We start from the raw sequence: 14,063 nt of genomic DNA, 5'->3' as shown, positions 1-14,063 counted from the left end.
ATATATTAATTAACGTTCAATAGATATAATGCTTACCTCTTGTAGTGCAGATCGGTTGATTAGCTGCGGAAGAAACAAACCGTGACTCAGTGTCAGCAATCTAGATGAAGACTACACTAGAGGAGCAGTGACCGTAGTTCCCGAACCAAGAACACACACTGCAATAGGAGTGGGCAGCAGCTAGTGCAGGGAGAGAGGAGAGCTTTTGCCTTTTGGAGTTATTGGCAGTCTTTGTGTATTGTGAATATAGTATTAGGTTTAGCTCTCTTAACTATCTATTTATAGCTAGCCTAAACTGTAACTCATAAGATTACCGGCGGACTTATTAGATCTGTAAATGGGTCGAAGTCCGTTTACTCTATTAATTCCTACAATATATTTTTTTTTTAAAATTGACAATAATATAAACCGTATTTAATTACAAAATATATCGATATTATTTCAAGGGTGTAATTCAAATTAAAAAATGCCAACAAAAAATTTAAAGTGTCGTTAAGTAATTATAAAAAACGACACTTTTAATGTTTTAAAAGGAGACAAAAAAAAAATAAAAAAATAAATATTTTCAATTTACAAAATAGCAGACAGTGATCTACGGCAAAATCTGTATGGTCTTTAATTTCAAGTAATGTTATGCTTTGCTTTTACAAATTTGTGGTTAAATTAAAAAAAAAAAAAAAAAAAAAAAGTGTTGCTATGAGATTTCCAAGCGCCATACGAATATAAAAAATATGGCTGAATTTCTAAATATGAGAACAAAACTGTTTCACCGATATTTTAATTTGCGCAAATGTCGTAATTAATCTACTTAATTTGATCCAAATGGGTAAAATTAATGGAGTTAGGGACAATGAGGCAATTTAATTTAAATTGGCTTGGATTTGGTTTTATTTTGCCAATTGTATGTTTTTCGTCAAAATATGTAAGAAATTAGAAGTATTAGATCGATTTGGTAATTTACCAATTATTCTGACTGATTGGGTAATTAGCCAATTAAATCAATGAAGGAGCTGCACAAAAATCGTTGAAGTTGGAAAGTGGGGTAGTGGAGCTGAAACATGGGTTAGTGGGGAAAAAGCAGTTATGAAACTTCCTTGCTTTGCAGTTACAAAACTTCATTGCTGAAACGTGGAACTTTCTTGCTGGGCAGTTTCCAACATAATTTTTAAATTTACAACAAAAAGATATAATTCAGCAGCAAAAACAATTAGTAGATGAGATCAGTTACAGAACTTATTGGAACTTCCTTGATGAAACGTAGAAGTCAGATTTCCAATTTTTGTAAATTTTTCACAAAATTACTGGCATGCACCCAATATGATCCAATTCACTCAAAAAGGGCGTTAAACAATTTGGCACGTTCGGTGGGACCCAATTACGATGCCAACACTCAATCATGGATTCAATGGTGAATCTCAGTTTTATTGAGTCTTAGGATGCAGAATTTGTACCTAGTAATACAGGACAAAAATTTGATTCAATGGAGAGTTCTTTGGAGATTGTCACCGCTTTGCGCAATATGTAAAAAACGGTGGAAAACATGACCAAACTGCTCATTGATGGTTTTGTACAGAAGCAGATAAAGGAGACTCCAATAAGAACTAGGAGGGTTCAAGCGGAGCCAAACATGGTTATTTCTCCTACAAAAGGGAAGGAATATGTGGTGGTGCTTGATTCACCACAACAAAGGAAAGAGGTTACAGAAATTCATCTCAGTTCCCCATTGGAACGCTATCCCACTCTTTTACCAAAGAAAGAGCCGCATCGGAGAAAGCATGCTTGGGGTATCGATCTTGGTGCAAAAAACTGAACAAAAATTGACCCAAAAAAATCTCCCTAAGCAGAAGCAGAAAGATTCTATTAAGAAGAAGCCTAAGGATTTAATCGATTCGGGGGGGCATTCTTGAACCATTTGAACAAATGTGCATATTTTTGGTTCTAAGGTACTTCATTTATATTTCTGCTTATGATTATGTATCCATTTGAACTAGGCAAAGACCAATGGATATTTTATTATTTGAGGAGATCACTTAGAAGTGTTGTTGGGGAAGAAAGCAATAAAGAGCTAATAGTAGCTCTCTGTTAGTTATGTTAGTTCTTTTTTCTCAGTTTGACGAATTGAAATTAACTTTATTTAAGTGTCTGACCTAATCTATTTGACAGTTAAGAATAAGATTCGATGAACTAAACGCCGCAACCCACGCCGTCTAGGTTCCGCCGCCTGCTTCGGTTTCGGCCGTCACCATCGCCTCGGAATCGGCGTTCTCTATTGCTCACCTATTCTCCCGTGAAGCTTTTACTAAACACAATCAGCCACCTGCTTCAACCATTCCCACAGATTGCATCTCCCGGCTCTTCAGCATGGATTCTTTCTCCTCGGCTATGGCTTCACCGCCCCTTCCATCTCGGCCGCCTCCTTTCAAATCCTTCACCGCCGCTGTCACAGGGCCAGACGATTCAGTACCAGTGCTGGACAAGCCCATGATTTCAGAAGACGGGGGTTTTAAAGCTATAAAGATTCAGCAATCAATGTACAATGAACGGATTCAGGCTTGCCAGCATTCGGTAATCGGTAGAATCACCTTATCCAAGGAAGAGAAGCCTTGGAAACATCAGGATTTAAAGCTCAAATTGAAGCATATTTGGGGATTAGCGGTGGATTGGAAGCTCATTTCTCTGGGTCGCGGTTTCTATCATATTATAATGCTGAGGTTATCAGAACGATTTGGGGGCAGGGTGCAATTCCTTTATGCCCTAGTATCATGAGATTTATCCCCTGGTCACCCGGATTTGACCCGGAGGCTCACCAGTCCACATCAGCTCAGGTATGGGTTCGCTTTTGTAATCTTCCATGGGAGTTTTGGGATAAACGGATTATGACTAGCATAGCCAGAGCAGTTGGGGTACCTTTGAGATTTGATAGGAATACTATTGAAGGGGAATTAGGCCATTACGCTAGGATTCTTATTGATGTAGACCTTGCAAAGGAACTGCAATATAAGCTTAGAGTTGACACAGATTCCTCAAGGCAGTGGGTTACTTTGGAGTATGAAATATTGCCTAGTCTGTGCTCCATCTGTCGATCTATCGGACACTCGGCTATCAGTTATCGACGGAATCCGGGAAAGGAAGTTAATGAGGAACGGCAACAGAGAGAGGTAAGCAAAGGATGAATTCGCCAGTGAGGCGTGGTAGGTCCAAATCGAGGAGCGAGATGCCCTCAACTTCTTGGCGCCCAGTTAGCAAAGAGCCGGTCAATTCAAATCCATTAACAGGATCCATCCCAAGGAGGTGGGAAAACTACTCGGCCTCAGAGGCTGATTCAGACAGTGAGGAGGTGAATCTTGATGCACATCCGATTCAGGTTATTCAGAGGTGTCCACCAGCAGCTCATAATGTGCCATTGAATGGGGGTTGGCAATTTACAGTTCCTCTAGGCATAAATGATCCCATGGGAGTCTCGTTTAGCCCAATCATGATCCCCACGGCACAGCGGGAGGCTTCAGTTTTATTGATCACACAGGGTAAAGAGGGATGTAGTCAAGGAAATCCTACCATGTTGCTGGAGGAGCCGGCCACAGTTATTGGAGAAAAAGAAAATGAACAGTCTTGGTCCATTGTCAGTAGGAAAAAGCCTAAACAGATTAGAACTCGGAGCTTTCGCAGTAAGCGAGAGAGCCGCATGCCCTTCGTTATCAATGATCACACTATTTTGGAATTATAGAGGAATTTGGTACCCAAGAACTCAAAGAGCCTTAAAGCTTCTGTGTCAAACACATCGACCTGATCTTCTCTGCATCGCTGAGCCTATGGTTGACTTCTCTACGATCTCGGACGGATTCTGGTCCTCCATTGGTATGTATTTCATTGCAGGTAATATCCCTTCCTCACTATGGTTGCTTGCTAGGGACCCTAGCAATGTCTCTCTTCTCAGTTGCCATCGACAATTTCTTACGTTTTCCTTTCAATTTGGGAGCTCTCTTATGAAAATTGGTGCGATTTATGGTAGCACTTCTGCATATGAAAGATGTGATTTATGGGAGGGGCTTTCTCATATTGACAGTAATTCACCTTGGCTGATCATTGGGGATTTCAATGCCGTTACTAGAGCTCACGAGAAGTCTAGTAACCCTCCTTCTTCTCGTTCTTGCAGGGAATTTCGAAATTTTATTGATGACTGTAATTTGCTTGACATTGAGGCTGCGGGTCAGTTTTACACTTGGTCAAATGGACGTCGGGGTAACTCGCTCGTGGAATGCTGATTGGATAGGGCGCTGGGTAATTCTGAATTCATTGATCTTTGGAACTCGGTAAATTGTTGTGCGCTGGCCCGTTACAGATCTGATCATAGTCCGCTCCTCTTAGACTGTAAGACCCCGTCCCCGAGGATTACTAGATTCAGGTTCCACTCTATGTGGTTGTCACATACTACACTAAAGGAGGTAATCAAATCACATTGGGTCTCCTCCTCTCTCTCGTTACCCCCGGGGCAGCTGCTCTGTCATAAACTCCGTACTCTACGGCCTATCCTACGGAATTGGAATAAAATAGTATTCGGTAGGGTTGAACACAACATCAAACTCACGAAATCTAAGATTGCGGAGCTGCAGAAACAGATTTTAGATTCGGGTTGGTCGGTTGAACTCTCTGATCAGGAAACAACGGCTAGAGAAAACCTTGATGTTCAGTTTGCAGCATTAGGAATGTCTGTACCGTGAGAAAAGTCGTGCTAAGTGGTTAGCCGTAGGGGATCGCAACACTGCGTTATTTCACATGGCAGCCAAGGTAAGGAAAATTACATCCCACTGTAATTCCTTTATTATTTCTGGTGATCAGCCTACCTTCAATCAAGATGAAATTCTTGCGCATGCTGTGGATTTTTTCTCCTCTCTGTTCCGCAGTGATAGGCGTGAAAGTAACCTTTCACAGGTGTCTGAGGTCGTCCCGGCGGTTGTAACTAATGATGACAATGATTTCCTCACTGCTAAGCATAGCGCATAGGATATCAGAAACAAGGTTTTTAGTATGAGTGCGGATAGCGCTCCGGGTCCGGACGGATTTGGTGGCGCATTCTATCAGCATTTCTGGGATGTGATCGGCGAGGATGTCTGTAATATGGTCCAAGCTTTTTTCTCTAATGGTTATATCTTCCCTCGGCTTAACTCCAATTTAATGGCTCTTCTTCCAAAAATACAAGGGGCGAATAGAATTGAGAACTTCAGACCTATTGTGATGAGCAATTTCTCAACCAAGATTATTTCCAAAATTCTAGCGGATCAGCTAGCGGTGATTGCTGCTCGAATTATCTCCCCGAACCAATTCGGATTCATCAAAGACCACAGTATTCAGCAATGCATCGCGTCTACCTCGGAAGGTATAAACATGCTTGATAGGCGTGGCTATGGGGGTAATATGGCATTAAAAATTTGACATTCGGAAGGCAATTGACACCTTAGATTGGAATTTCTTATTAGTCGTGCTTGAAGCTTTTGGGTTTTCTTTACAGCTTAGAGATTGGATTCTAAATATTATATCCTCTTCGTGTATCTCAGTTTTAATTGGTGGCCAGGCTAAAGGGTACTTTGGCTGTTCGAGGGGGGTCAGGCAGGGGGATCCGCTCTCGCCTATTTTATTTGGGTTGGCAGAAGATTTTTTCTCACGCTGGATCACCAAAATAGAGGAGGTTGGTTGCTTCGCTCCAATGAATTACACCGGTAACACGCCCTTTCCCTCTCACTTACTCTATGCGGATGACATGTTGGTATTTTGCAAGCCTACTCTGAATAATGCTAAAGCCCTGAAGGAGATTTTCCGGTTCTATGGAGAGATTGCTGGTCAGGAGGTTAGTTGGGGAAAATCAAATGTCTATTTTGGGAAACAGGTCTCCCGTGTCAGGGGTAATAGGCTCGCCTCTTTCCTTGGAATCTGTAGGGATTGTCTACCCCTCCATTACCTCAGCGTCCTGCTATTCAAAGGAGCACCGAAGGCGCGCTATTTTTGCAGTATGGCCTATAAATTCATATCCAAATTCAACAATTGGAAAGAAAGTGCCCTCTCATTGGCAGGACGACTCTCATTGATCAACTCAGCGATAACGGGTTCCATTGTACACTCGTTTTTCGTCTATAAATGGCCTGCTAATGTCATTCATCGGATTAATAAGGCGGTGAGGAACTTTTTATGGACTGGCTGTATCGATAAAGGGAAAATGATTTGTGTTAAGTGGAAGGTCAGCTGTCTTCGAATGAAGGAATGTGGCCTTGGCGTGAAATTTTTTGGGAATTTTAATTCTACGCTGTTAGGGAAGGTGTGTTGGAGTTTGATCCAAGGGAATGGTTTTATGGTTGATCTACTGAAACGAAGATTCTTTACGGCTTCTGGCAATCCAAAAAATTGCATCTACCTTTCTTCCATTTGGTCTTCTTGCAGGATGATGTTTTCTATCATTAACAACAACACTCGTTGGTGGATTGGGAGCAGTTCGTCTCTGAAATTCTGGACGGATCGATGGATAATCCTGACAATCGCCGACCGGCTCTCCATCCCTACTGCAGAACAGCGGCATCTGGGTGATGTTGGTGTGCCCTAGTTCTTAGGCATTGGTTCATGTATATTGTATTATGCTTTTTGATTATTCTTGCATAGATACACTATTTGTGTTACATTAATAAAGGCATTAATCTAGTTCATTTATATCTTGTGCTATAATATGAATAGAGAATCCATTGATTGATAATCGTAAAACCATATCCCAAGTCCATTCTATCATGGGAATGATTAGGACCACGGACTTGTATATTCGACGATTGTATGGTAGTAATTGATACTAGCCATAGCACTTGATAAGTCAGTTGTGAATATGGGTACATGTTGTATACATGTGACTGGATCGATCCGCCCGAGAAAACTACATGGTGGTTGTGTCATTAGTTTTCTTAAGTAGGTCTCTAACTATCTTCAGACCAGATTTCATTATAATATCAATATGGGATCCGGTTCACTTTGACATACGCCTAACAGGTCTGTAACAAGATGCTAAATACGGGTATGATTGGGTGAACAGGTGAACACGTTGGTATTGATATTGAAGTGATGGAATTACCACTCATGTAATAGTGAGATGATATCACAGGCCACTTGATAAGTGAGATTGATAAGTGTGTGGCCACACCCTGATAAGTAGTTTACTTATCTGTTTCATCAATCTACTTAAGATCAAGAAATATCATAAACATCAGAGAGGATGACAGCCGCCATGCCTGTAGTTTATAATATCGATATCAAATGGTAAAAGAAGTTAAGAGATAACTACAGGGTCTCTGCATCTTTAGACTGCTGAAACTCTGTCTTGGTTAGGGGCAGTAATGGTTTGCTAGAACCCACTTACTGTCTGTGGACCGTGAGCCCACTGCTAGCTAAGGACAGTCTCATAGGATCGTGCACATCGAACATCTGAGTTAGAACTTATAGAACGGTACATTGGAGAGATGAAATTAATTAATTGATTGATAGTAAAATATCAAGGTAATTAATTGGTGGTTAATTAATCGATTAATTGATACTTTGTATCAAGGTAATTGATTAATGGTCTTAAGTGTTGAGTATTTAATTGATTAATTAGTTTACGGGGTGTAATTAATTAATTTGTAAATTAATGAAATTGCATTCGGTGAATAATTAATTAAACTAATACGTTAATTTATTAATTGGTGTTGTTTGTTTAATTGGGGTAATTAAATTTAATCTAATCATAATTAATTGCATAGAATAAATATTATTGATATTTATTTATGTAATTAGATTAGGATTGGATTAGTTTTGTAATTAACCAATTAACCCTAAACCAATTAGGTTTAGGAATACACTATATATATAAATTAAAACACTCTAAAACCCTAATTAACCTACACATATTCGGCCACCACTAATCTAGAGAAAAGTTTTTTCCGCCACTCATATGGAAAGTGGAGGAATTGTTTTGGAAAAATTCAAAAATCTCTCCCGTTCTTCGTTCGTTCTTCGGCTAGCACCGGTTCTAGCTCGATAGCTGTTCGTACACCTGACTACGGAGATCTTACTACCTTATGGATTCTTCAGCCGTCTCTAGAAGAGACAGTCCGGGTATGTTTATATCCTTAAACAGATCCAAAAGGTTTTATTCAATCAATGGTTAACGGACAAAGATCAAACTAAAAGGGATTAGAAATAAATTTTAAACCACAATTCCGCTGCGCTACAGTTGATTAACTGGCAATAATCCCTAACAGGTGAGTCGGTTGAGGATTACCTTTCCGACAATGCTTGGGAGAGGCTGGATCAGTTGCCCGCCGATATTCAATTTCAGATTGAATAGATACAGCAGGGACGCGACACGAACGATGTCTGCATTTGGGAGCCAAGCAAGAAAGGCCAGTTCACGGTCAAAAACCTATATGCTTCGATTAACAGCTCGATTTCGGGGAATGTCTGGACGCGGTTTATTTAGGGGAAGAATATTTCGCCCTCTCGATCAATAACCTGCTGGAGTGTATTGCAAGGCAGAATACCTACTCTTGACCGTCTTTAGAGCCGCGGGGTTCAGCTTGCACCGCGATGTGTGTTGTGTAGCTCGAGCTTGGAAACGATAGATCACCTATTTGTGACCTGCACTTTTTCTGCTAAGCTTTGGCGAAAGCTTTGCTGTCTGTTCCGGATAAACATGCCTAACAATGCAGATTTTCTCAACTTTTTCATTAACATTTGTGATATTAATTTTGGTTCGCAGGTAAGAAGCATTTTGCGAGTCGATGTGGTTAGTTGCATTTGGCTTATTTGGCGTACGAGAAACAGAGCCATCTTCGATTTTGAGCCCCCTTCAATCCAAAATTCATTCATTATGCTCCGTTTAGCTATTCGGGAAGCAAATATCGGGTTATCTGGGTTCTGTAGCACTAGCACTGATCACCTGGTCCTTGATCAACTTCAAATCACCCCACGGCCCCCGCTGGCTCCAAACATTATGGCTGTCCGTTGGAGATTCCCTCCCTACGGCTGGTTAAAGGTGAATACGGATGGCTCGGCACTTGGGAGTCCAGGTCTTGCAGGTGCAAGTGTCGTCTTTCGCACTCACAGGGGCTTCGCTAGAGGTTGTTTTGCCTTCTCAATCTCCGATTCATTTGCTTACATGGCAGAACTAAGAGCAATCATCTTTGCCGTTGACGTTGCGTGGGAAAAAGGGTAGTACTGCCTTTGGATTGAGTCAGACTCATCATATGCTGTCAATTTATTGCGGTCTCGTTCAACATCGTTTCCCTAGACCATTCGGCAAGATTGGCTGCAATTGCCTGTCTCAATGCTCGGGAATGATGATTTTCGTGTCTCACAGTCCCCGCCTCTGATGTCTGCTGGTGGCCCGCGGTGCCGGTTTTCTGTAATTCATTTATTCTGGACGACATTCACAATGTTTGTCAGTTTCGTGGTTCTTAGATCAACTTTTACCTTTTCTTTACATTCTTCTTGTATACTCTCTCCATTTTTTATTTAATTTATTCATTCGGGTTTGCTTGGTTAGCGGCTGGGGTACCAACCTAGTTGGGATGTCAGTCATAACCAGGTATCGTCCCCATCTTCATTCAAAAAAAAGTTATGTTAGTTCTATGTTTTTATTTATTTATTTTTTTATTTCCCTAAATAGAAAAGGCTGTAGAAAAGAGAGGGAAATTGAAATATTGATGAGATTTAATGGAGATTGTTTTGGGTGGAAGATAAGCAGAAGGTAAGAAAGACGAAGAAGAAGTGGCGTATGTGTTTGAGCCATTTTATGACAAAAATGCTAATCAACCACTTAAGTTTCTATTTTTTTTTGCATTTGATCAACATGTGTTTATTAATTTCATTAACGAAACACATGGGAGGTAATTGTTTCATCCATATTTTAATTTGGGCCAATTTCGTTATTAATCTACTTAATTTGATCCAAATTGGTAAAATTAATGGAGTTGGATACAATTAGGCAATTAGGTAATTTAATTTGGCTTCGATTTGGCTTTACTTTGCCAATTGTACATTTTTGTGAAAAATTAAAAGTATTGGACCGATTTGGTAATTTATCAATTATTCTGGCTGAATTGGATAATTAGCCAATTAAATCAATGATGGAGCTGTACAAAAATCGTTGCAGTTGGAAAGTGGGGTAGTGGAGCTGAAACATGGGTTAGTTAGCGAAATCAGTTGAAGTTCCTTGCTGAGTAGTCACAGAACTTTCTTGCTTAAACGTTGAACTTACTTGTTGAAACGTGGAACTTTCTTGCTGGACAGTTTCCAACATATTTTTTTCTAGCAGAAAAATATAATTTAGCAGCAAAATTAGTGGATGAGAGCAGTTACAAAACTTATTAGAACTTACTTGCTGAAACATGGAACTTACTTGATGGACAGTTACCTACTTTTTTTTAGAGCATAAATACAAGTTTTGGCAGCAGGAAAAGCTATACAACTCAACCAACAATAAAAAACCAAAGAACAACAAAACAACATAATGACTCAAAAGTCTTGAAAAAATCTCCACAACAATTGTTGTCAATTTCTTTCAATTTTCAATTGCGTTAAATTATACACTTTTTTTCAATTGTCAATTCCAAGTTTTTTCTATCTGTAATCCTTTCAATTTTAGAATCTCAATTTCGATTATTCAAGCATTCATTTTTCTTCTCAATTTCAAATTTGGCATCATTTCTTTCAATTAATCTCGATATCCGTAGACATAATTGACGAACTTTAAGCTTTTTATATCCTTTAAGCTTTCACACAATCTTTTGATTTAGAAGTCAGATTTCCAACTTTTGTAATTTTTCTACACAATTACTGGCACACTTGCAATCCGATTTACTCAAAAAAGGCGTTAAACAAAAACTAAATGGCGTTTTTAAGTTAAAAAAATTGGGACACTTTTTATCATTGTAATATCTAAACCACTTATTACTAAACAAATGTTGACGCTTTTTTCTAGATGTACAATTCAATTTTTGAAAAGAGAAAATTTCATCAAAAATCAGATTTAAGCTTTTATTTACAATTATGAAAATCGTTTTTATGTATTTTATTATTATATGATTCTTAAAATATCAAAATATTATAACTTTATTTTTGTTTTTCGTCAAATTTTCAGTTAATTAGTTGTATGGAAAAATAGAGTTTTAAAAAAAATCACACAATTTTTTTTTTTTTGGTAAGAAGGAAAGAAAAAAAAACAAACAAACAAAAACCTAACCCGGGATCAGTCTAGGAAGACTGACCCCAATCCTATCCTCAAGAAGAGAAGGTAACAGAAAAGAAGGAGGAACGGAAAGGGTAGAAACACCTAACATCCCCCCATGCCCAGCAGCTGCCAAGCGATCCGCCACGCGGTTTTGCTCCCTATAAATATGGGAGAAGGTAAGAGAATCGAAGGCAGGACGAAGCCTCAAGATGGCTTTAATGAGATTCTGACTCTTAAGACAAACAGTCTGTCTATCCGAAATCCTGTTGATAGCCTCCAAATTGTCAGACTCCACCGAAAGTCTTTTAACACCCATGCGAATGGCGAAAAAAAAAAAAAAAAAAAATCACACAATTTGATATTTAAATAAATTGTTTAAGAGTTTGAAAAACTTGTAAATAATTTGTCTAGTCAGATTATTGTGTAATTTACCCTTTCAAAAATGACAATAGGCAATTAAAAGTGTCATTAAGTGATTATAAAAAACTATAAAATTTAAAAAATGCGATCCGATTTTTAATTATGGGGATAAAAAAAAATATTCACTTGAAAAAATATCAAGATACATTTTCACGATGTAAATTGTTTTGAAAAGCGTGGGTTGTATTTTAAAATTTCACAAATAATATAAAGCGTTGGTAAGTGACAGTAAAAATCAACACAAATACAAAAGTACGATTACTTTGAAAAATATGGACAGACATACCAACCAATGTTGTAAAAAGTGTCATAATAGATATTTTTTTCTTTTTCTTCTTTTGGAGTAGTCAGATCTGATTAAGTCTCAATGATTATTTCAATGAGATAATCGTGATCTATCTAGGCTTGGCTGAATATAATACTGCTACATTAGTTCATAGCAAGAGAATGTTTGGCTTCTATAAATTATAAAAGCAATATAGAGTATATAGCAGCTTAGGGGCCCTTTTTTAGTAGGAGAGGTTTAGGTTTTAAGACATTTGGGACCATATCCAGCGTGAGACTAGTTAGTTAACTCTATGGATAGACTAAAGGTAAGAAAGCTTTAAATTAAAGTACATTTAAATTCCTCTCATTCATTTCTTTGAAGCTTTCATTGGCCTGGGATAAAAGATGCTCTTATACCCACATATTTTTAGTGCCGACATAATAATATTTATGTTTAATTAAATGGCTGATTGCTGAATTCAGCAGATTAATTTCAACTAGGTTGGTATCATTAGGGTGACAGTCCTGATATTCCAGAATCAAATTTATTAAAATAAATGAAAACTTGAATATTGTTAACAGAAAATTTAAAAAATGAAAGAATAAAATGGAAATTAAACAAGACAAAATTACTCTTTGCAAACCAAAATTATAAAAAATAAATCTCACCAAAAAGGTAGGTGTTAAATCCCTTAATAAATTTACATTGCTTAACTTAGGAAATACAATATTTGGAAAACTAAAATGACTTATAATTTGAAAAAAATACATTTTTTGAAATGACTTATATAATGACCCTTTTTGCTAAATAGTTGTTAGTTGATTATGTTAGTTGATTTGACTAGTTGATTGTTAAACTTGTTCGTAAAACTTAAGTGATTGTTAATAGATGTTTGCGTAAAATGATGAATAAAAAAATGGTAAAACATTTATTTAGGTTTAAAAGGTAGTAATTAGGGGTTAAAATGTCATTCAAAAGAAATTAAGTAATAAACTAATTGAAAAAACTTCAAAACCCAATTTTTTCAAAATTAGCTTTTTAAACCCTCTTGCAAATATCTATTCACCAAACACAATATTAAAGACTTTAGTTTTATAGTAGTTCATAACTCTAATTTTACTCGAAAAAAATCTTTCTAAATGACCAATAAAACTGAGGGAGTAGTTATTAACTGAACCCAATGAGTTTAGTTATATTATAATTCCTATATGTAACCCTAGATGTAGAGTGAACCCTTAACCCTTATATATAAATAAACACAATCAATTTAGTCTAGCATGCTTCATTCATTTTGCTCCTCTAAAAAATGTGCATTCTTCTATCATCACCAATTCTTAATTTATCTTTTCCCAAACTGAAGCATAAAACTACCAAACCTACTAAATCTAAAACACTATGCTCTCTTAATCCAAACACTTCCACTCAAAGTATGGTCAGACGCTCTGGAAATTTTAAACCTACCATTTGGGATTTTGATTTTGTTCATTCCTTGAGGAGTGAATTTGTGGTATTCACTTTCTTATTCTTCTTTCTTCTTTCTTTGACATTGTTTAGAAAATAATTATTAAGGCCAAAATTCATTTTCAAAGACAAATAAAGTAACAAAATTATCTTCGAGCATTGCAACAGATTTTTAAGTCGGTTCTTAAGTTAAAATTTGAGGATAGAGAATGAAAAATCAGCTCCAATACCCTCTTAGTCGCTACTCAAATCACTAAGAGCTTCTCAATCCTCTCTATTAATAGAGAGCCTCTCTCTCCACCACCTCCTAGAGTCTATTATTGAAGAGTCTCTCTCCCCATACTACTATTAGTAAATATAAAAACAATTAATAATTTTAATGGTAAAATAATAAATAAGGAGGGAATACAAGGAGTATTGCTCAAGATTATATTCTTACTCAATCTTAAATTACTAAAAGTCAATTTTTTATATTATTTTTAGAGAGTGCATTAAAGTCTTGTAGATGGTTTTAGTTGCAGCTTTCTTTCTTTTCCTACTGCCTGCTGCTCCGACCATAATTATATATAATGCAGGAAGAAAAGTATACAAATCGTATTAGAAAGCTCAAGGAAAAAGTGAAGACGATGCTCACCAAATCCATAACTCCTTTGGATCAACTTGAGCTGATTGACATCT

The sequence above is a fragment of the Euphorbia lathyris genome, chromosome 5 (genome assembly GCF_963576675.1).
Source record: "Euphorbia lathyris chromosome 5, ddEupLath1.1, whole genome shotgun sequence".
NCBI classification, from domain to species: domain Eukaryota; kingdom Viridiplantae; phylum Streptophyta; class Magnoliopsida; order Malpighiales; family Euphorbiaceae; genus Euphorbia; species Euphorbia lathyris.
This window is presented reverse-complemented; position numbering follows the sequence as displayed.